Genomic DNA, 22,225 nt, shown 5'->3' on the forward strand with positions numbered 1-22,225 from the left:
GTATCGAAAATTCAGCGCTGCGATCTACGGGCGATCGCAGGTTCGCGGTATATCGATAGGCGTTGAAGTGGTCCGATCTACCGGGGACGTCGGAGGCGACGAACGGTTTCTTCAATCGTTGTTTTCTTCATTCGTTGGCGGGAAATATTGAAAATCGGGACGGTCAGCGATTTTCGTCATGTTTCGTAGTACCACCCTGTATATAAATAGAATAGTCCGATGTTGTGGGATACGTGTGTATATATACAAGTTTGTCGATGACACAAGGTGGGCGTCGGGGAGATTCAGTGTTCGGCCGGACGCCAAGCCCAAACGGCATTTTATACGGCGCCCGGCGAACCTTAACAACTCCAGACTAGCCCTGGTCTTCCCAAGGCTACTTCCTCCTCCTTCTTCTTCTCCACCTCTTTCTCCTTCTTCTTCTTCTTCTTCTTCTTCTTCTTCTTCTTCTTCTGATAGTCGATGGCTTCGCCTCCCAATACTTTCTACCGTATAACTATAATACGGAATCGCGTAAATCGTTGGATCGATGCAAACAACCCGCACCAGCTGTACGATCGGCCGTTTATCGTCGCGAGTTCTTCCTCATTTTATGCATCCGATCGTTCGTTTATATTCATTCATTCGTTAAATCACTCGCTCCCTCGGACTTCCGTTAGCATTCGCTTACCAAGAATCAAAGAAACTTGGAAAACTCACAAACCGCGCGCACCCGAAAATGACGTCTAACTCGAGATAACTACGAAACGAAAGAACAAATCTCTTTTTGTTCCTGATAAAAAATGTTCCGATAGATCTGCTCCGTATATCGTTACGAACAAAATACCATCGCGTCGAGAGGTGAAATTAAGAAACGATTGACGCGTCGCTCGAAGAGGTGTTCGTTCTACCTGCCGCACCTGATAAGAACTCTTATTTTTCTTGTTACCCCTATAAGTCCGTTCCGACGACCACCGGTCAAATTCCATCCAGCTACCATAAATTATCCAATCGGACAAGCCGGGCCGTGAACCAAACGCCTTATAATAACAACGAAACCGTAGGACTCTACGTGGCGACGGACCTCGACTTCTGGTCCCGGATATCGACGCTGATCCTGTTGCCACTCGATGGAAAAACCGTGCGACGTGTGATCGGGAGCTAGGAGAATATTCGCCCCGGAATCGCAACGTCGATATCGAAAAGGGCGCAACTATTTTTTACCTTCCATTTGAAAGTAATAGAGAGAAAATGATATTCTCTCCGGTTTGATTATCGGTCGCGTTTCGAGAGGCAGAAGCAGATATAGCTTCGAGTCTGGAGGTTACATGACTCGGTGAATCCACCCGCACAGCAGCAGTTCATAGATATACAAGACGTACCTAACGGTAGTGCGTTCAACCTGATTGAATTATGCCACGCCTTTCGATCGTTGCGAGACGTCAACTGGATTGAGAGAGACGAGTGTAACGGGTTCGTGTTTGAACCGGAAAAAGATGGTGAATTTATTCAGGGATGCTGGAGTGGGAATTAAAAACTCACTCTATTCGGACTACCGTGAATGTCGGATTAATAGCCAAGTTTACTGCGCGTACGCGGGACGTTGCATAAGTTACTTTTCATCTTTATTCTTTTGTTTTTTTTCTTCATCTCCATTTATCAATTTTTTTTTTCATTACGGACAACTTCTCCTTTTCTGAACCTCTTCTTCTTCTTCTTTTTTCTCTTCTGCTTCTTCTACTTCGCGCTATTTTTTTTATCCCCAGCTATCGTGTCGACTCGACTCCTTTGACGATCGACAAATTCTTTGACGATCGCTTTTCGAAAATTATCCCACGTACAGGTAAGCGCGTAACAATTGTTCTACACGAGTGTACCGATAATGTGCATACGCGATATATATATATATATGTAACACGTAAATGCATGGAGGTTAGATGTAGAAACGTCCGGTTTTCTTACACCTATTTATTTTACTATATCTGCGCAACCGTGAAGCCTATAATTCATTCAATTACCGATCAATTCTTACCGATAAGAAAAACGTAGTGGCTGTATATAACAGTATAAAGTTGATATCGAGGATCGTTGTTACAGTACCGCGAGGTATACAACACCTATAAGCGGTATACTTATATCGCGATATAGGTGAAATAAAAGAATACAAATAAATTATTGTTGCAGGTATAATAGCTTGTTCCGCGTGCGTCTATTATACTTGATTTGACACAATTACATGTGCCGCAAGGAAACGGCAGCTTGCGCGATAACTGATAGAAATTTCATCGAATAAAATTATCGGACACCCCGTATAAAAGCGTCGTAATCCCTGAGTAGGTATGTATAGTATATCTAATTATTCTATACGTAATTTACGCAATCGGAAAGTGTGAAAAAAAATAAATAAATAAAAATCGTTCACCCACGCCGATCGCATACTCTGGAAGATTTGATTCCATTATAATAAGGATAAACTTTAATTTATCTCCCAGTTTTACGGATATAAAGTTACATATATTTCGAAAATTTATTTCCACCCAGTTTTATACAAGAAGACACGAAAGCGATCCGGAGGTGATCGAGGCATGTGGTATACCTGCGGTATGTATCGAAAATGAAAATAGAGAAAATATGAGGAGTGAATTTCTGAGAGCGTAGCGTATATATCGATAACTCGGATCAAAATATCCTAATCTCTGTACGTCAATCTCTTCTCATAGATTATAAAAAAAAAAAAACAAAAAAAAACGAAGAAGAAAATAAAAAAATGGAAGAAACAAGAATGGAGAAAAAGAGAGAAAAAATATACAAGAGGCGTAAGCGAAGATAGAAATAATGTCAGATAACTGAGAAGTGTCGGCGTGATCGGTACCAGTTGCTTGACATCGGATCGTCGCCTGTATAGCCTGACGTCGCGACTATTATTCTGACTAACGATTTAGGGCTTAAGATTTATGACTTCTTGAGGAGCAGCTCGCGGTACGGGCTTGGGGAGACTTCGATGAGGGGACAAGAAGCACGAGGCGCCTTCCTTTAGAGAAACCAACGACAAAAGTTCTTAGCCGACAACGACGACGACGACGACGACGACGACGACGACGACGACGCCGACTGCACCATCACCGATCGCGCGTACCAATTATAACCGGGGGCGATGATTGTTTTTCGAGATAAGCCAATCACCGCGCTTATCTAAAACGATCCGTAAATACAGCGACCGTAAGAAGCGTAACCGTCGCCGTTTATCGTTCTTAATATTTGTACGAAAATTTCTTTTCTCTTCTTCTGTTTGTCTAGATATTCGAGATTTCGAGTTCGCACGTGGAAACTGATTCTCGGCGGTTTAAAAATCTTGGGAAAATCACGTGGACCGGTTTTTGTCGATTTTCCGTCCCGGCGATCGTGCCGTTTCGGGATAATCGATCGAGCCATGCTCGAGAACGATAGTTGTAAATACGGATTATCGGTGTCGTTGCATTGTGCATCGGGTGGCGACAAATTGGTGAAAAACGGATCTGCTCCGTACGCTTAATCTGTTCCATTATTAAGAACAAGGTGAAATGTAGTTATCTATACGTACGATTCTGGGGTAATAACGAAATCCTGTACGTACACTACATACAGGTTCTAGAGACACACAACATATATATGTATTATTATAAATAAACAGCGACCTGCCGACTACGGTTGTTGATATAATATAAATTTAATTACCCCGATAGTTCATGCTCCAAGGAGCAGACCTCGCTGGCCCTAGTCAAACAATCACCTTTCGTACGTGAAAGTATGAAAATCATTGCTATGTAGAATGCTCGCAGGACCTGCAACTGGCCCCCCAGCTGATTCCGGATCGATCGATCTCTCGGCAAGTTTATATATTCTCATCATACATCGGTACATGTACGCCACACGTAATACCCTGCTTACGTACGCCACATCGACGCACAAATAATACCTGGATCTTCGATATAGTTCCCCCTTCATTTTTCCGGTTTGAATTTTTATCCTCACAACTCTTCCACTTTTCCTGAAATCCATTTATTTCAATATTTCCTTCAACTTTTGGCCACTGCGTACGTACGGAGACGGTTGCAAAATCCGATCGAAAGTTCGGTAAGTCTGTGTCAGGGTGGCAATTTGAGTCGGCGGAAAAAAGAAACCGTAAGAGAAAGAAAAAAAAAAAAAAAGAAACCACCTCTGCAGAGAAAGAAAAAGAGAAAGATACCCGCCTTGTGTATTATATTGTACAAACCCGGTCATTACGAACAAGTATAACATTATAATATTTATATGTACATATATACACGATGCGTACGTGTGTATGCGGGTGACTTATATATATATATTGATCTTGTAACAAACTGGTAACGCTGGGCAGAGTGATAAAAAAGTTACACTTCTAGATCTTCAGATTAGAAGGAACCCATCGAGGGCTTAACGCTCCGGTACAATAGAAAACCTTACGGCGTTTTAGATAACCGAGAATTTCTCCTCGATTAGAATTATGTAGGTGGCTCTGTACGTATAGGTGTGCGCTACGAATAGCTCGTTTCTATTGATTTTAATATTTCGAATAAAACCGTATCGGGGGCTGAGAATCGAAAGGGCGTATCCTTGAGAAAGTGAAACCAATTTGATTGTAAAAAAACAAAAAAAATAAAATATACTCCACTCGTTCCGGAAATTCAGGATTCTAGATTCTGGGGGGTTGATATACCAGTTGTCCGAAATTCAACGCAATTATTCGGAAGAAAGGCGTATTCCCTCGGTGTTGAGACTGATCTTGAGAATTGAATTTTTTCGCTCATAAGGAATATATTCTGTTTACGGTTTTTGATAATCACAGTTTTTTTTGTTGGTCTTTCGTCTCCTCCGTATCGAGGGTAATCCCAAAGATAACGCGCGTCTGCGATGGATGTATTGAAAATTGCGAAAGAGTTCGGTGGGTGCGGATTGAGACGGTAACGACGTTAGTGTTGAAGTAATACAATGCAAATTGTTTAACCGGCTTCCACAGATCGCTGATAATTATACATCCGGCGAGTGTACCCTAGGCCGCTGCCGTAGCATCCAGAATATGCTGCATCTGTACGTAAAAGTGGAGGGACGGTTCCTTGAACTATCAACTTGGCGTCACGATTATTCGCCCGCGGTGTAATTAAAGCTGAAACAGGTATAACCCCGGGTAACCGATCTTTCGGAATTAACCGTCGATATTTGCATAAGTAAGCGGGGTTTATGCGAACGGGAGAAGGAAAGAAAGGTACTTTAATTAAAGTAACGATCTCTATTTCGTTCCTACCGATCCCCGTCGAATTATCGCTATGCGGCCTTTTAATTTTGAACAAATATTTTAATTACGCACCGACTCGCGTCCGCGTCCTACTACTACACGTCTACTACGAACGGTTGATCGCAAACACGTTAGTTACGTGCGTGTAGATCGAAACTACGTCGAGTCGCAGGTTGTAAATTAAATCGATTATTACGAAATTGGTTTAATTGGTGGCTTTGATCGGGACGGCGGACGGCGCGCGGGCGAGGGCGAGGGCGAAATGAAACTGCGGAAATAATATATTTCAATGTTAAATTGAGTCACGTTGTTCGGTCCCACCAACTCATAACTCGCGTCAAGTAGTTGGTCCATTTAAAAAATTCGTTAACTCTCTTCGGTTCCGAACTTGAATAAATACAATATATCTGCGGTACGTTCGTAGAGATTACGCAACAATTTTTCCATATCCGTATATTATCACGGATACGCAAAATCATAATGTGTCCGCAACAAATTGACCGATAATAAAATTAGAATAATAATTAACTGGCATGTTGTTTTCATTTTAATCGGGCCACAGCCCCGGGGGCCCCCGTTTCAAGTACTCGAAACTCTTGGGTGGCGCGGGTGGTACGCACTTTTCTTTTTTCACTTCTATTTATTTTATTCTATTCCTTTTTCATTATATTTCATTGTCATTTCTCTATCTCCAACGTTGGGTAATTTTTTATTTATGTATGAAATGTATTTCGTGTAATCGATCGCCAGCTGTGAGGAGGAGTTTTTTTTTTCTCTTCGATTTCGCTTCTCCGTTGTTCCACGTTGATACTCCGTTCATTTTTATCACCTTATTCGAATTCGCTTATTTTTATTCTCTCCGCGAAAGAGAGTGAGAGTGAGAGTTCATCTCGACGTCGGTTGATGATAGTCGTTTTAATTTTTCTTTTTTCTTCGTTATTTTTTTTATTTTCTCTAGTTCGCCGTGCATCGTGCAGCGTAGAGTCGTACAATGGTGCAGAGCGTACGACCGCGGCCGCGGCCGCGACCGTTCGCTTCGCGAGAATCAAAAGCGAAATAATATGTACTGTATATTATACACGTATATACCTATAGCTTCGCTACGTTTTAGCGGTTGAATGAGAATGCCTTTTCATACTTAATATCGTAAAGAAACCTTTTGATGCTAGGGATAATGAGGGCAATTAAGGACACAAAACGTACATATAACGCTGCAATGCCCATTCCATTTTCTAAGACTCTTTAGCAGCGAGCTTCTCTCGCTCACAATCAGCTGCAAACCAACTGAATTGTGCACGCGTATTATACATCTGTACGTATACGTATTATGGGATCGCAATCTCAAATTAGCGTATCAGGTGGTAATTTGATTCTTCGTCTCGTTTTATTTTATCGTATTAACGGTTTTTTTTTCTTCTTTTTCTCTCTTGTTCCCTTCCTTCACTTTCGAAATAATGGCGATTAAGAATGACAATAATTAGCCTTTGATCAATTGATATATACTATATTGCGAAATTAGGACAGCAGTGATTATTGAAACTCTCGTACAATTATTATACAATCTCTGCAAGAAAGGAAATAAAAAAAGTAAATGTAAAAAAGAAAAAAAAACAAAAAAAAAAAACAAAACAAGAGTGGTAAAAAAAATCATCTGATTACTTCTAATTTGATTTGATCGGTCAAATTAAATAACTGAGCGCCAACTCAACGCGCGTATATATATATGAACTGCAGATATAATTAAACCGGAACCATCAGTCAGGATCAATTTGTCCGTTTTAATTGTACAGCAGGTATACGTACGTAGCGAGTAATAATTATATTATTTCTCGGCTGACGATCGACTTGCGATTGAGAAATTTGGGAGTTCGTTTGGTCGTATATCGATATGAGTGATGCGACGATTTTAAATATCATAATTATCGAATGCAAACTTCGCTGCTGCAGCTGCAACAATTCGGATAGTCCGAAAAAGAGATTTTACGATTTTTTAGCACCTCATTTTCACCTCAGGTTGTAGATAGTTTTGGTGTATAGATATATATATATATATATATATATATCTATATTATTTTTCGTTTCTGGTTCTCGATTATAGTTTTTAACATGACCGTAAAATCAGACCGGTGTGGGTATATGAGAATAACAAATTGCAGGTGATTATTTTTGACGCAGATTTCAAGAGCTGACCCTTTTCTAAATTGGTTGTACGCACCTATACGCGTACCCTTTGAAGGAGCGCTATAGGCCTTTTTTATTCTTTGAAGAAAAAAAAAAAAGAAAAGAAAAGGTTTTTCTCTTCACGCGTTGCGATTAGCGGTGATAATTTAAAATTTTCATTTCGTTAGTTTCTGGTAGTCGGGAGAAAATAGGAAGTAATAATATATACATGTGCAATGTGTATACGTTTAATAAGTTCCTCATTTTAATCTATCTCTTCTATCTCTAATATAATCGCGTTCCAGTCGGTTCCGCAATGCCCCATAGCTGAAGATTGTTAACTGCTATCTTTTCTAACCTTCGAGATACGGATAATGGAAGAGCAAGAGAAAGAGAGAAAGAGAAAAATAGAGAAATAGAAAAAGGATTACGAAGGAGTTGCTCGAAAGGAGGTGAGGGGCGGTAATGAGAGCATAACTCCGAAGCAGGAACCGCAACGAAGCTATGCTAGTGGCGAACAGGAGTATAGAATACGTACGTACGATACACGTATATATAAATATACATAATCATATATATCTGTATATGTTATATAGTTGCCGTTACGTCACGCGGTCGGATGATAGATGGCATCTTGGCACGATAAATCACTAAATCACTGATAGATCGCATAGATCGGACGATCGCGCGCTTCGGCTGTCGATCACCACCGATCACTTCTCCGTCCAGATAAGATCGCGCGCGACCCTATGCAAAGTATTAATTATTGTTCACCCTACTAAGTTTATTTTAATTCATTCGATTCGACGATGTAAATAATGATTTTCAACAACGCGACCAAACGTCACGCCGCGATCGTTAGTAATTGAAAAAATCAAAAAATAACAACAAATTAACGAGTCAATGGATAAAATACGCTATCGAGAGAAGGAAAATCAATTTTCTAAACGACCACGATTTTGATTTAACAAAATGGCTGCGGAGATAAAAAAAAGTAAAATCTTCCTACGCGATTGCGTTCATATGCTGATTACGATGACAACGACGATGACGATGACGCTAGACGTTCGAACGATCCGCTGTAAAGTCGAGACGTTTCATTTTATTGCTATATGCCTACGTCGCTATTGTCTTAAGCTGTGTTACATTGAGTATAATATATCTATACGCTCTTATTTAATATACTATGATGTTAATTATTATTATCATCATCATTGTTGTGTAGATACTAAATATCTCAAAACCGAGTCACGTCTGATTATTATGCAATACCGTATATGTATATACGTGTATAGCAGCTATACATATTTATATGTGCCCATACCTAATTACATATGTATTACATCAAATAGTACAGTCGATCATTCGTCTCGAGAAATAAATGGTCATCGAGGAGAATTAAAACGAGAACACAATCCCGAGGTGGAGAACATGGAAATAAAAAAAAAAAATCAACAAGTCGTTATACTGCACCGATATAAACATGTACATGATACATACGTACAAACTGATTTCGTCATTCGCAATCGCTTCGCTTTTCCTTCCCTCTGTTCCTCATTTTTCAGGAATTTTGAAAATGAATAATTCAGGGATGATAAAATTCCAGTTCGGCGTGAACGTGGCTGTAGGTGTTAATATCCCGACTCTCGGCAGGTAGTTCATCGGGAGAAAAGGAAAAAGGAAAAAGGAGAAAAAAATGAAGTCTGCCTGACTCGATGACGCCTCTTTTTTCTTCTTTTTCGTTTTCGAAAAACTCGAACCGTACGGCGTTCAATCTTCGCTGGTCGTTCTTCGAGAGTAACTTCTCCGCAACGACTCGCGGGGCTGTTTCATAGGTATATACGACGGCGTTGAAATAAACCCTGCAACCGGTTGGGATTTCTTGGTCAAACTCTCAAGCAGAAGCTGCTGCTGCTGCTGCTGCTGCTGTTGCAGTTGCAGTTTGAAGCATTATAACCGACTCATACCAGAACGTACTTATAAGAGTTAGAGGAGGATTGCGTGCCCAACTGAAAGCGAATCGCTAAGAACCATAATAACACTCCTTGAGTTTCCTTCTGCAAACAGGTAATTACCTTTTCTATACTGTACCAGCTATGTAGGAGGTTATACATAGCGATTTTATACGTATGGAAGAGATCCCGAGCCAACAAAGCTACCAGTGTTACGAACGGAATCATTGCGCTTCGTACAACCGGATTGAACTTCGAATTGCAATTTTGAAAATTTTCAAAATTTTCAAAGCTCAAATTATTTCGCTGTGAGTTTTGTGGGACGGGCGAATTTGGTGATTTGAAATTTCCGAATTTTGGAATTTGAAATCATTGATTCGATGTCGTCAATTTGCGATTAAAAAATCCGAAGCGACGTCGAATCGGTGAGACGTCTTCGTTAAACGGACGGGCAACTCTCGGCATCGGTGGGAGTTTTGAAGTTCGGCCGTATATATTGTTATATGTATGATATATTACACGGGGCGCATCACGTTTCGTAGCCGTAGGTATATCATTTGTTTTCAAATGACACGAGGATCATTAACAATGATATTTAATTAAGAAACAATAATTAGAATATATCTCAATCTACGCCCAACCGTTTCGCAGCGGGATATCGAGACCAAAAGTGTAATTAGAACTGTGGGATCTCCCCACATGTGACTTTTTAAACTTCCACTCTCTTTTTCATATCCGTCAGAAACAGAAACAGAAACCATACAATATTGTACTAATGGTAGACAGACCGAGGTCCGTTTTTATTCGATCATTATTATACCCCTCTTCCCTCAATCTTTTTTCCATGTATTTCCCCCCACCCCCCTCTTTTTCTCGAGTGGGTGCAGCCACTTTTTGCACTGATTCTTCACCAACAGGCTCTCCGGTGCTTCGTGGGAGTTCTCGCAGGTGTACGTTTCTCGTTCGAATATGTTTTTTTTTCAAATTTCACCCGTACAATTGATCTCTCCGGTCTATAGAGCGGTGAAAGATCGAATTCAGATCTGATATAATTATCCTTCATTTGTCGTGCGCGTTTACCAAGTCGGTTACGTGTTTTTTTCATCTTTCGTTTATCTCGCGTTCCGATATTTTACGGCGCGTGTAAATTTTTTTTTTTTTTTTTTTCCAGAAATCTCCGTAATTTCCGGAATATCTTACGAAAGGGGGTCAGCACCTTCCCTCTCGTTGGGCATACCCCGATATATTACCGCCACTTTCTTCGCTCCTTCGATCTCCTCGGACTTTAATACCGAACCGTACGCGGTACGGTACCTACACAGTAAGTTATAACCACCGGTTAAGGTGTAATTATTGGCTTTGAAAAGCTGCTAGTTTCTTGTTTGGCCGACTTTAACAAACTCTTATGTACGCACAGCTATGAAGTAGAAGAGGGAGAAGAAGAAGAAGAAGAAGGAGAAGATGAAGAAGAGGAAAAAGAAGAAGCGCGCATCTGTCCTGTAATAGGCCGGGGATTTATAGCCTTCACAACACGCGCCCCGAATCATTATTATAACTATTACAAGCTCAACACGGTTTAATACGACCTTCAAAATCTCCACACCGTCAAGGAGAACCCGTCATTAAAAAATACGTCACTATGCTCGTGGGGCTTCTGGCGTCGTCGTAGGGATTTGTTTTTTTTTTTTTCAATTTTTTTCAATTTTTTTTTTTTCCTTCTATCAACAGCCCAATTTTTTTACAAAGTACATTTTTTCGTTACTTTCAAATTTCGTTCAATTTTATCGATTGTTCGTAACTCGAATCCATAAATTCGCGAATAACATTGATATCGTTTTATTGTCCGTGAGGCAGCGTAACCTACGCAAGTTAACAGCTGTCGAGAGATCGAATGATATTTCGTATATTTCACTTTGTATAAAATACCCGAAGCAAGAGAGGAATCGTTTCGTTCGTACGTTTGTTTGTTTGTTTGTTCCCTGTGGAATCGAGAGTGTCGCGCGTTCGCAATCTCCGGAGATCTTCGCCTTGTATAGAACGGCTATAAACGACCACCGAAGGATCGAACGGCAAGACGTACATAGAACATGTTGAAAACAGACAGACCGGGAATATACCTCTATGGCTAGTTTCGTTCGATAACAAATTGTCGCCTTTGCGACGCGTTCGAATCGTCTACCACTTCACGGGCTTCTTTATCCGCCTTCAATTCTCTCACCTTTTTTCCCAGCACTCGTTAAACGTGAAAAATTTGAATCCACCGTCGACTGCGGCGGTTCGAAAATCCGAGATGTGATTATCCAGCGCGGTTTTGTTACTTTTCAGTTTTGGTTTTTCTCCCCCCTCGATCCTTTTCAATCGGTCGAATACAGAGGAAAATGAAGTCTGTAATAAGGTACGATTGGAATCAATATCGGCCATTATTATAACACCTTCGAGTCAGCTATTAGGGTGATCTTCTTGTCCTCGGGCGTGTGGGTGGCAGCTGATGTGTGTCCGGCGATGATGCCCACGAGCTAAACTAACAACTGCTCGGTGGTGGCTCGGGAATAACGGCACCGTTACAAAATAGGGTTATTCAACAACGACCGTGAGGAATCTCAGTCTACTCTACGATCGCGATCGAACCGTTCAGATAACCGGAAATTGAATTTAAGTGATTTTACAAATTTCCAATCCTAACCCGTTACGTTATACTCTTCTATCCTGATCGTTACAGTTTAATTCACCTAGGGGATGACGATCTTCGCATCGCCGAAATAGGTGAGCATACATGCCCTATTTTCGATGTCAGTTGAACAGTGTTTTTTTTTCCGTCCTCCGCGCAGATCGTTACAGGGAGGAAGGTTGAAGGTTGGGGGGCGCGAAGCCGCCATTTTTTTTTTTTTATTTATTCTTCCTAACTAATAAGCAAATTACACGAACTCTTGACCTCCGGTGCCCGACCTGAGCAAGCTCACATACCGACCTACCTCGACACTTGACTAATGTCTCAATTTGAGAACACCGATCACGCGTCCGTCGTACGACGCGCATGTGTATTGTTTATGTGAAAACACGAAGAAACTTTTTAACTGCTCGTGGAGCCCGGAATCGGTGCTGACCGCGTGGGGCAGTTCGTCCTCCTCCTCCTTAAACTTACAATTAGTTATAATAATTACCCCCGGACCGTTGAGGCCAGCCGCACGTGATATTTTCTGAAGAATGTTTCAGCTGACCCGGAGTCCCTCTCTCGCGATGGGTAAGGTAAAGGAGGCATGTTTAATAACCGTTTATACGTGTATAATCTATCCAGTCCTTAGCGCTGGGGAACTGTTCGGGGCGCACGTTCCTTAGTTTTTTCGTCGTACGTACGTACGTACGTAGGTACGTATAGTGTATTATAATTCTCTTCCCTGCACGAATAATAGTGACGGATATATCGTGCGCCCTGTGCTCTTACACGTTGGAGATGAGCGAGGTACTGCGGAGGGAGCAACGCCGCGGCTATGATCACAAAGCCTACGTTGCCTAGCGTAAGAAATGTGTCTCATTACGGTGAACCACCTTCCCTTATATCACGTAGCATTAAACTGCAACGTTGGATAGTTTAAATGTAAATAAATAAAACGAAACCACCGCGGTCGAGGAGGCGAATATTATCAAGCTCTGTGTACGTCGTCGCGTTTCTGTGGATACACGTGTTCCGTACCCGTGTGCAACGCGGTATGCACACATGCCTCGGAATACACGCGGCGAGCGCAAGTAATCAACTTTACTTTGCGCACCGACATCACGCTAAACTATTCTCTCTTTCTTTTCGTCTCTCTCTCTCTCTCTCTTCCTCGCGAAAGATTAAATTGGCGCTACGCGAATTAGACTCAATTTTCTATGATTGAGACATCGGACTCATTACGATCCACCAGAAATCTTATGTATGGGGCATTTCGCGTCAATTACGCCAACGTACATTTTTACGAACCAATATTTAAAATCAACTTTTTTTTCCGTTATCTTTATTTTTTTTGTTTTTTTTTCAAAACAAGCGCCTCTCTGGCAACGCGTAACTAGAATTTCTTGTTGAATTTCTTCTGTCGACTGATTCGACATTTTTTTGTGAGTTCTCTTTCATCGATTCGACGAACAATATAATCAACTCATACTTACGGCTATGACAGTATTACCCATAGAGCAGGTATTAGGAGTGTCAGAAAAAATCGTTGGATATTTTTTTTTTATCCATCCGTTTCTAATCGAGAATTCGTTGAGATTTATGCGTTTTTTAATACCACATTTCACGGAGAGGTTTGAAGGGTGCTCAATCATCACTTGTAGATTTGAAAAGAGGAAAGCATGAAATATTTTCAAATAAAATTCTTCAGTTCTAATAAATATATTTATGATAATCGACAATTCAGGCACAACCCATGCATAGGATTTGAATTACCATATCGACAATTATCATTGTTATTATGACTTTTTTCTCCCCCTAATTTCATTCCATTTTTCCTATTCCCCCCCTCAACGTATCCACATCAGCTGGACGTTGCTAGACGTGGTATTTTTGAATTTTGTCAAATAAATTCTTCAAACTTTCAAACGAGCATTCGGGGTCGGTAAAATGGTCTATAAAATCAGTACGCACGTATAAAATAATCGAAAAAATGTTTTTTTTTTTTTTTTTCAAATAGTTAGTCTGTTCAAACCTAAAACCCATAAAACGTGATTTTTTTACACACAAAAATGAAGCCGCGAGAGCGATCATAACGGATCTTTTTCATCATTTTTTTCTTCTCTCTCTCTCTCTCTCTCTATTCGGAGGGGTTCAAAAAAAGAGGCCAGTCCATAACTGTCTACATCCTGTGAAGTAGGGAGGATATATGTTACGAGGATATTCCTGCGGTTTTTCATCTCATCCAAGTATCTCAGGGCGCCGGAAGTCCGCTCTACTGTGAGAAGAAAAAAAAAAATAAAAAATAAAATAAAAAAACGGGATCGCGTTGTACACGAGCGTTTGTTATATTCATATTTTGTAAATACATTTTTCTCTCCCCGTTAAATACGGGCCTCGAAATATTCGGTGTATAACGGAATATCTTTCCGTCTAGTTATAGAGACGAGGAGAAATCACCGTAAATGTATTCAAGAATTTTTCTATTGGGGTAGCGCGAAGGAAGGATCGAGGCGTGGCGTGAACTTTTAACCCGTTTTGGTTTCGTATAGGTAGGATTATCAAAGGGACAGCCGATGCATGTTGGTAAAAATAACGGGGGTGTGAATTTCCTCTGCAAAAATTTCTGAATCACGAATGAACCATCTACATGTATGTACATATTATACACATCTCTTTGTTTCCTTTTCTAGGATTTCTGATAAAATAGTAAAGTGAAGCAAAAAAAAAAAAAAAAGGCAAAGGGTTAGAAAGCTGCGTAGATTTGAATATCATTCAATGACTGTTTGAAATAGTTTCTTCTATGGATATACATATAAGTATAATAGATGGTTAATGATCTCTACTCTGAATACATGCAGATATAGTGAATAGCGTGTGATCACCTCTTCTTTAAGTTAATATACGTGATTCTCTCTCTCTTTCTCTTTCTCTCTTTCTTTCTCTCTCTCTTTCTCTCTCGCCCCGTCTTTATAAAAGAGAATAAGCAGCGATGAAAATAAATAAGAAAAAAAAAAAAACACGAAAAAGAGAATCTTGGCTCGTTGGAAACCACCTGAACAATTCGATCCTGTCCAGCACAACGTACGTACATACATAGAGCGAGGCGCCCCGCGCTGGACAATCGCGCGCATCATATTATAATGAATGTGACCCCTTAGAATCCTTTATCATTTATTATAAAAGCAACTCAAGCTCGAGCTTTTCAATCGGACAGGTGAACTATTAATTCTAAGAGTGGAGAGAGAGAGAGAGAGAGAAAGAAATATGTAGAAATGAAAAGATGCGGAAACGAGTAACTACTCGCTGATACTCGACTCGATTTCACGTCATTCGGATGATTTCCGTCCGACTTACACCCGATGAATTTCGTCAATTTTTTACTTTCCAATTTCGTAGCAATGCCCACGGTATTCCGTACGGATGTATATATGTACATAAGTAGCCGGTTTTCTGTTATATTGCAAATGTATAAATGTACGCGCTGGTTTTGTCGTCCGGATTACCGGTCGTCGTATCCCAACATCCCGAGACTGATCTTCCTGCCGGAGAGGTCACGCGACGCGTCGCATCGATAAGAAAGATCTAGTATGTAAATTTTGCAGAATATCGTAGGTAACTGGCTTTTCAGACTAACGTAGCTATAAAGGTGAGTTGGCATATATATAAAGTTTCTGCGTCTGTGGAGGATAAGAAATGCTGCCGTTGGTGCTGCCGCTGGTACTGTTCGTGTTCATGTCCATGTCCATGTCCCCATGTCTTTCTTTCTTTCTCTCTTTCTTTATTTCTCTCTCTCTCTCTCTCTCCCTCTCGCTCTCCCTCTCTCCCGTTCGGCGCATAGAAATCTATGCAAATAGGGTTGTCACGTGGGCGACGAAGCCTGGGTTTGAATGAACCTTTGAGTCATGCTGCTCCTGCTATGCTACTCCTGCTGCAGCTACGATTATCAACAACAACGACGACTCCGACTGGCTCCAACAGTGAATGGATTATTTGCGCGGGGGTCGATTCACCGACTGTGTCTGCGTGGAGAAATTGCCACAGCGGATCCTTGAAAACCACGTACACGTTGTATGCGGTGTGTACGTACGTATCTGCATCCGCGACATCGACGATCGCGTGTAAATCTTTCGGATACCGATTCCGAGAGGAAAATCGATCGAACCACCCGACTGGATTTTTTAACGGCATAATTTCATTATCTTTCCCCAAGTTCCGGACGTCGCGACGTGGAGCCGTGTGGCGAGCTCTTCTTCTGGTCGATGGAAGCAGGAGGATGAGGATAAGGGCGAAAGAGCAACGACAGAAATGAAAAATGAAGAATAAAAGAAATAGAAAAAGAATGAGAATTGACTGACAACGAGATATGCCGCAGACGGAATATTGTACGTCGAGTGACAGGGATGATGGTTAAAAGTTGTGAATTCGTTAGCTGGTTGTACCAGAGACATCGGTATCGACGCACCTGCCGGTGTCGATCCACGGTGGAAACCTGATGTTTGATTTGAATCGAGAGGCCGCGCCGGAGAAAACTATGCGAGATCGACAACAATGGAAATCGGTGAGTCGCCGGATCTGAAAAGATTCGGTTGTCGAACGAGATGAGGTGAGAATATATAATGATGATAAAGAGGGAGAGCGAAGGAGGGAGAGAATAACAAGGTGCGTTGCATCGCCCCACGATTCATAACGGTACGTATTTAAACACAAAATCGAAGCGAATCCCGATGAAATCGGGAGAGAAAAAAAAAAGAAATAAAGAAGCTTCCCAATGCCACGGATATCGCGAAAGTTTAGTAATAAGGTGTTTTCGTACACGTTCGCTCCGGAAGGTCGTGACCTCCATACGCATAAGGTGTTGCAGTCGGTGATCCGCAGCGTATATCGTGTTCTGTTTTTCTTCTCCTTTATTTCCTTTTGCCAACCACTCGTCGTTCTTATCCTCCGGGAATGCTTTCGCAGGGATATTTAATCCGTATCATATCATCGTACCGCATCGGACTGCACGAGTCATAATACTATAATACAGATCAAGAATTACTTATTGCATGCACGTGTTGTGTGTATTCGAGGCGCGTGTGTTACACGTAGAGGGACATTTGCACGTCCATTGGCCTTCGAAACTCAAAGCTCACGCGTTAAAAGTAACACGAAACCCGATCAACGGCGTCATCTTCATACGGGGCACACTTCGTCTTCGACAAGAAGAAACTACGTGACAATCGTACGATAACAAAAAGGAAAGATGAGAAAATAAGAAAATTTTGCTGGTATGTATGTGAATACGAAGAGATACGCGTATACAGGTATGTACAATACATATATGTAAACGTCTGAAAATTGTACGTAGTAGGTACATAGCGATTACTCTTTGACGTAATCGTAAACACGCGGGTTAGGTTGTGGCTCTCTTGTCAATTGCGAAAGACGCACGTTGCACATCGGATTTCGCTTTGGTGCGTATTTTGACATGGTTTTTTTTTTTTTCTTTCTTTTTTCTCTTCGTACTTTATTCTACTTCTTCTGTTTTTACGGCATCGTATGACACTTCTCGTTCCGCGTCCACACGTACACGTCATATCGAGCGTCATTGTGGCGTGATGTTTGAACTTGTTTTTGCGCTACGGATGTACGTACAATGATCCGGCTGTGTGTGCCGGTGAGGTACGGTAATGTAACTCGAACTGAGAAATAAATAAACACGAAAGATAGAGAGTAATTAATGCGGCAAAAGAAGAGTCGAACGAATAGCGGAACGAAAGAAGAGAGAAAGAAAATACATTCGACGATACGAAGAATGCAGATGCAGAAGAGGGTGGAATGGAATTGAAGATGTCCACCACGCACTGCGTAATGTCAAAGTACGCGTTTATTATTTCTTCCTGTTTACTGTTTTCTTGTTCACCAACACGGTAGCGATTACTTGTATCGAATGAGTCAAGGTTGAACCGATAATGGTCATTTGATACTTGATTGTACTCCCTCATTACGTAATAATTACCTCGTCTGTTACGTGGTATAATACAGCCCGGTACCGTATAAGACTTCGTGTGACTGGCATACGATTTTCAATTTCTTTGACCTAAAATTTTCTGATTTCGATCATCAAACTGAAGATCGGTGTTTCGTTTGGCTGGAGACGTGAATGTGTGCATTTCGCTAATCCCGTTCGGAGCTCGTTATCTCCGAGCTTGGGATTTGGATCGATTTCATTTGGACAAGGTGTGAAGAAGACTAATTATAAACAGGGTGTCGAAAAATAACGAAGCTTGAAATCAGTTATCTTTTAGCTGGTTTTAAAGGACGTGCCGTTTTATTTAAGACAGCCCTCCGTTTCAGATCTGTCCGTCTGTCTTAAGTTTAACGAGAAATTTCACGGTTGCCGATCTTCAATATAGGATCTAAGGATCTTTTTAATCGATCCATAGGATCTCCGGGTTACGTATAATCTCTAGCTCGTTAATTCCGTTTTCAAAAAAGCTGGGCTTCGGAAAATGAGAGGAAAAAAAAAAACTACCTTCGGCATGACTGTGCCAAAAATGTTTTTCACTCCGAGATCCTTTTTTTTTTTATTCTCACGTAATTAATTGTATCGGAATAAATCAAATGAATCCATCGGCAAGAGGTATTACTTACATTTGAATTTTTTTTCTACTTTCTTCGGTATCTGATTTTCGTCTTTCGTGTTGTTGTTTTTTGTTTTTTTTTTTTTTTCTCTCAATTTGACATTTTGTTTGCCCTAGTGACATTAAAAACGCATCAATTATACGCGTGCGTATTATACACTGGTGTACGATATTAAATATTATACGTGCAAGAAACGTTCTACACGGTTCAAAATGTACATTGAGAGAACTCGTGAAAAGGGGCGTCAACATTTCTTAAAGGATATGACTATAAACAAGACACTTCCTACGCGATCTCACCTGTCCACGAACAGGTCGACCAACATATATACTCGATGTATACAATATGTTAGATGCATAATATACGCGCGGTTTAACATTATAACATTATCTCGCACTTCGAGCAAATGAATTGCAACATAATTTTTTCAACCACCAGCTACGTATAAATCTCCCATAAGCTTTCATTTTATTCTATTCTCCTCTTCGATTTTACATCGCATTTTTTCGCCATCTCAAACGGACGAAATTTCGGCAGGTGTGAAAAATCTATTTCATTATACCTTCTACCCCTTGTCTTAGGTCGGGGTTGCCTCAAATACCTATAATACCACGTGATCCAGGTTATACATGATTTAGTGCGGTTTCCTTTTTGGTTCTGGTTTCAGTTTTAACTCAGGTTCTTTGGTTTTTCTTTTTTTTTTTCTTTTTTAGTTTTTAGTTGTTTTTTTTTCTGTTTTATTCTCGCGTGGTGTGAATCGTTTAGTAAACGCCCGTAGATAATGATCGCGGATAATAGGTGCGGTGCAGGAGTCGATACCTACGTCGTATACCTCGACACACCGTGTACCTGTATACCTATACCTACATCGCATATACTATATGGTATACCTATACATATGTACCGATGCTGACGTTATAATTGGTCGTTAGATACAATCGCGGTTACATTACGATCTCGTTCGCACCGTTGAGAAAATATCTAATCCTCAAAAATGCCGACAGATTTGTTGTTTTTTTTTTGTTTTTGTTTTCTTTTTTTTTGTTTTTCTTTTTTTGGGAGAAAATTTCGTTATTCAAAATGAAACTGCCGCGTATCCGACGCGGTGGTGTACCTGCGCTATCCTGACGGTTGTCGCACCATGAAAATGTCGGGCGGATAGGTTTATATTTTCTATGATATATTTACCGCACACACTACGTAACAGATGTCTGACGGTACCGTACGTGATACGGAAAATCGCGCACGCGGCGGTTGGTCCAACAATTACGTCTTCTCTAATTACGACCTGGACATCAACTCTGAACACGAGCCGCGTACATAAGGATCCTCGCGGTGTCTCGTGTGCGTGAGATGCACACGCATACTCGTACACGTGCGAGTATGTAACACATGTACGTATGTTGTTGATGTAATACATAGATATATGAATATGTGTATGTAGATTATATGCGAGAGCCGCAGACGGACCTCTGAACCGGACCTCGCGTGCGGGTCACGCCGCACTTAGCGGCGCATTAGTCAAACAATTAAGAGTTTGTAATGGCACGTCACATAAATAACCTGGACCAATAGTTAGGTGGATACTGTACCTTAATACCTTAACGTACCCTTAACTTGTATACGTCATTTTGTATTCTCACTTAATATCCGCCGGTACCTCGTCTGGAGTAGATCGTCAAAAAAGAGGATAGAACAAAGGCTTCTACGAGGTGATGATTGATGATTCGATTTTTTTTTTCAGTCTATTCAAACGTGGAGTTTTTACAAAAATTTCCAACCACTTTTTCCAATTGGATAAATTACGTACCGATTCTTTTTTTATGTACATTTTACACAGGTATACGAATTTTGCATTCATGGCGAGTCACATCATCCAACTTATCGGTGTTTTTTGATAATAAAGTCTTGTCTCGAAATTGCAGGTAAATCGGACGAGCGTGTTACATTTATTCATGTACCTGTATGTACTGGGGCCGACAGGTAAATAGATGCAATGTGGATCCTAATGGAATACATATGTCTGAGGTTCAGAGTACGTTCGCATGTATTGCGGGCGTAGGCGTTCAATTTCCGTTCTCTACACGAAACTAATTAACAACCATATATAAATAAATGTGTACGTATATGAATGGTAGATACATATACGGTGGATTTCTTGTAATTTAATTGCGACGCGCGATCATTTGAATTTCAAGGTCGAACAGTGACCGAATTAACGAAAATCCAAACGCAATGAATCATTGCAAAATTTTGGAATCGGAAATCTGTTGAAAAATTTGACCACTTTATCTATTTGACTATTTCCTTTTAACGACTCGATGGAGAGCAATGATCTTGTGGATATAATTTATCTCGTGATCTACAAAGAGATTGTGTTACTAATTAGTAATGGACGAGTAACCCCTTAAGTAATTAGTAATCAAGGGCTCATACCGCACTAATTACCTAAATCTTGCTCGTCATCCGGCATATAGCCTTTGGGATGTATTCAGGCATGTAAGCCGGTGATTATCTCATGCTACGGAATTATTTTTACGGAATAATATTTTATAAAATTGTATATGTATTAAAACAAGGTGTGTTCGAATGTCGGATATCAAAATTTGGAACATCGCTGGACGTTTTTCTTCATTAGTAACTTAGAAATTCGCTAATTGCGCAGAATCCAAAAATCAAAGGGTGCGAAAATTGGGAATCTACGTGACTTCGGACTTGTTAAATTTTCTCTCCACTCTCACGATTTCAGAACGATTCCTCCTATAGTCGAGTGAACAATTATTATTTTTACTCCGTACCTTCCATTTCGTGTTTTTTATAACACATAAATCCGTTATTGCGGAACACCGTATACACTCGTCGTGAATCGAATGAAAAATCTGCTCTCCATTCCTGCACCAGGCACATAATTCTTTTCGCGATCTATTTCCTCGCTCATCTAGGAGCAGCATCGGCATCAGCGGCAGCAGCATTGAAATCGTCCCTCGGTTTTATATGGATATGGTCAGATCGTAGACAATTAGTTACAAACCGTCGGTTTTGAAATCTATTGCCTCTGATGTTGCGTTTCGCTTGTTGTATTGCAGCAGTTTGTTGTCCCAAGGCGATCAAAGAATTGGAGAAGAAAAACCATTACGCATCTCGTACCGCTGCAACTCGCGCGCGTACAGCGACGTGGTGCAATATGCGATATGCGATACGTAGGTACGTATGTAACGTGCATGTGATGTTGTATGATTCAGAGCACCGCACACGAGTACAATCGTAAGGTAGACACGAAATCATGTACGGCGGAAAATAAACGAAAAAATAATGATAAATAAAGAGCCAAGGGAGAATATTGCATATCGTGGCCGTTGCTCGATTTACAATCGTGCCGTATATAAAGGTCAATCCGTAACGAATTAAAAACGAGATCGTACATCAATTGTCATTGCCAACTGTACTAACTAACTCAAATTGATAATCCTACACCTTTATTCGATTCGAACGTGGAATCGAATCGCCATTCGATATGAGATGAAAATTAACCGCGTGGTATAATCTTCACGATCGCATCGCCTG

General features: G+C 40.7%; 1 long non-coding RNA gene across 2 annotated transcripts; it reads right to left on the bottom strand.

Annotated features, from left to right (window-relative positions):
* Nucleotides 1-14,016: 14,016 nt before the first annotated feature.
* Nucleotides 14,017-21,956, bottom strand: LOC125500223. Of its 2 annotated transcripts, none has more exons than XR_007277464.1 (2): nucleotides 18,671-21,956; nucleotides 14,017-14,312 (listed from the first exon to the last, which is right to left on the bottom strand). It is a non-coding gene; the product is annotated as an uncharacterized LOC125500223 (long non-coding RNA). The 2 variants fall into 2 exon arrangements; XR_007277463.1 differs by having other exon boundaries at nucleotides 16,851-21,956.
* Nucleotides 21,957-22,225: the final 269 nt, after the last annotated feature.

The sequence above is a fragment of the Athalia rosae genome, chromosome 3 (genome assembly GCF_917208135.1).
Source record: "Athalia rosae chromosome 3, iyAthRosa1.1, whole genome shotgun sequence".
In the NCBI taxonomy this organism is placed as follows: domain Eukaryota; kingdom Metazoa; phylum Arthropoda; class Insecta; order Hymenoptera; family Athaliidae; genus Athalia; species Athalia rosae.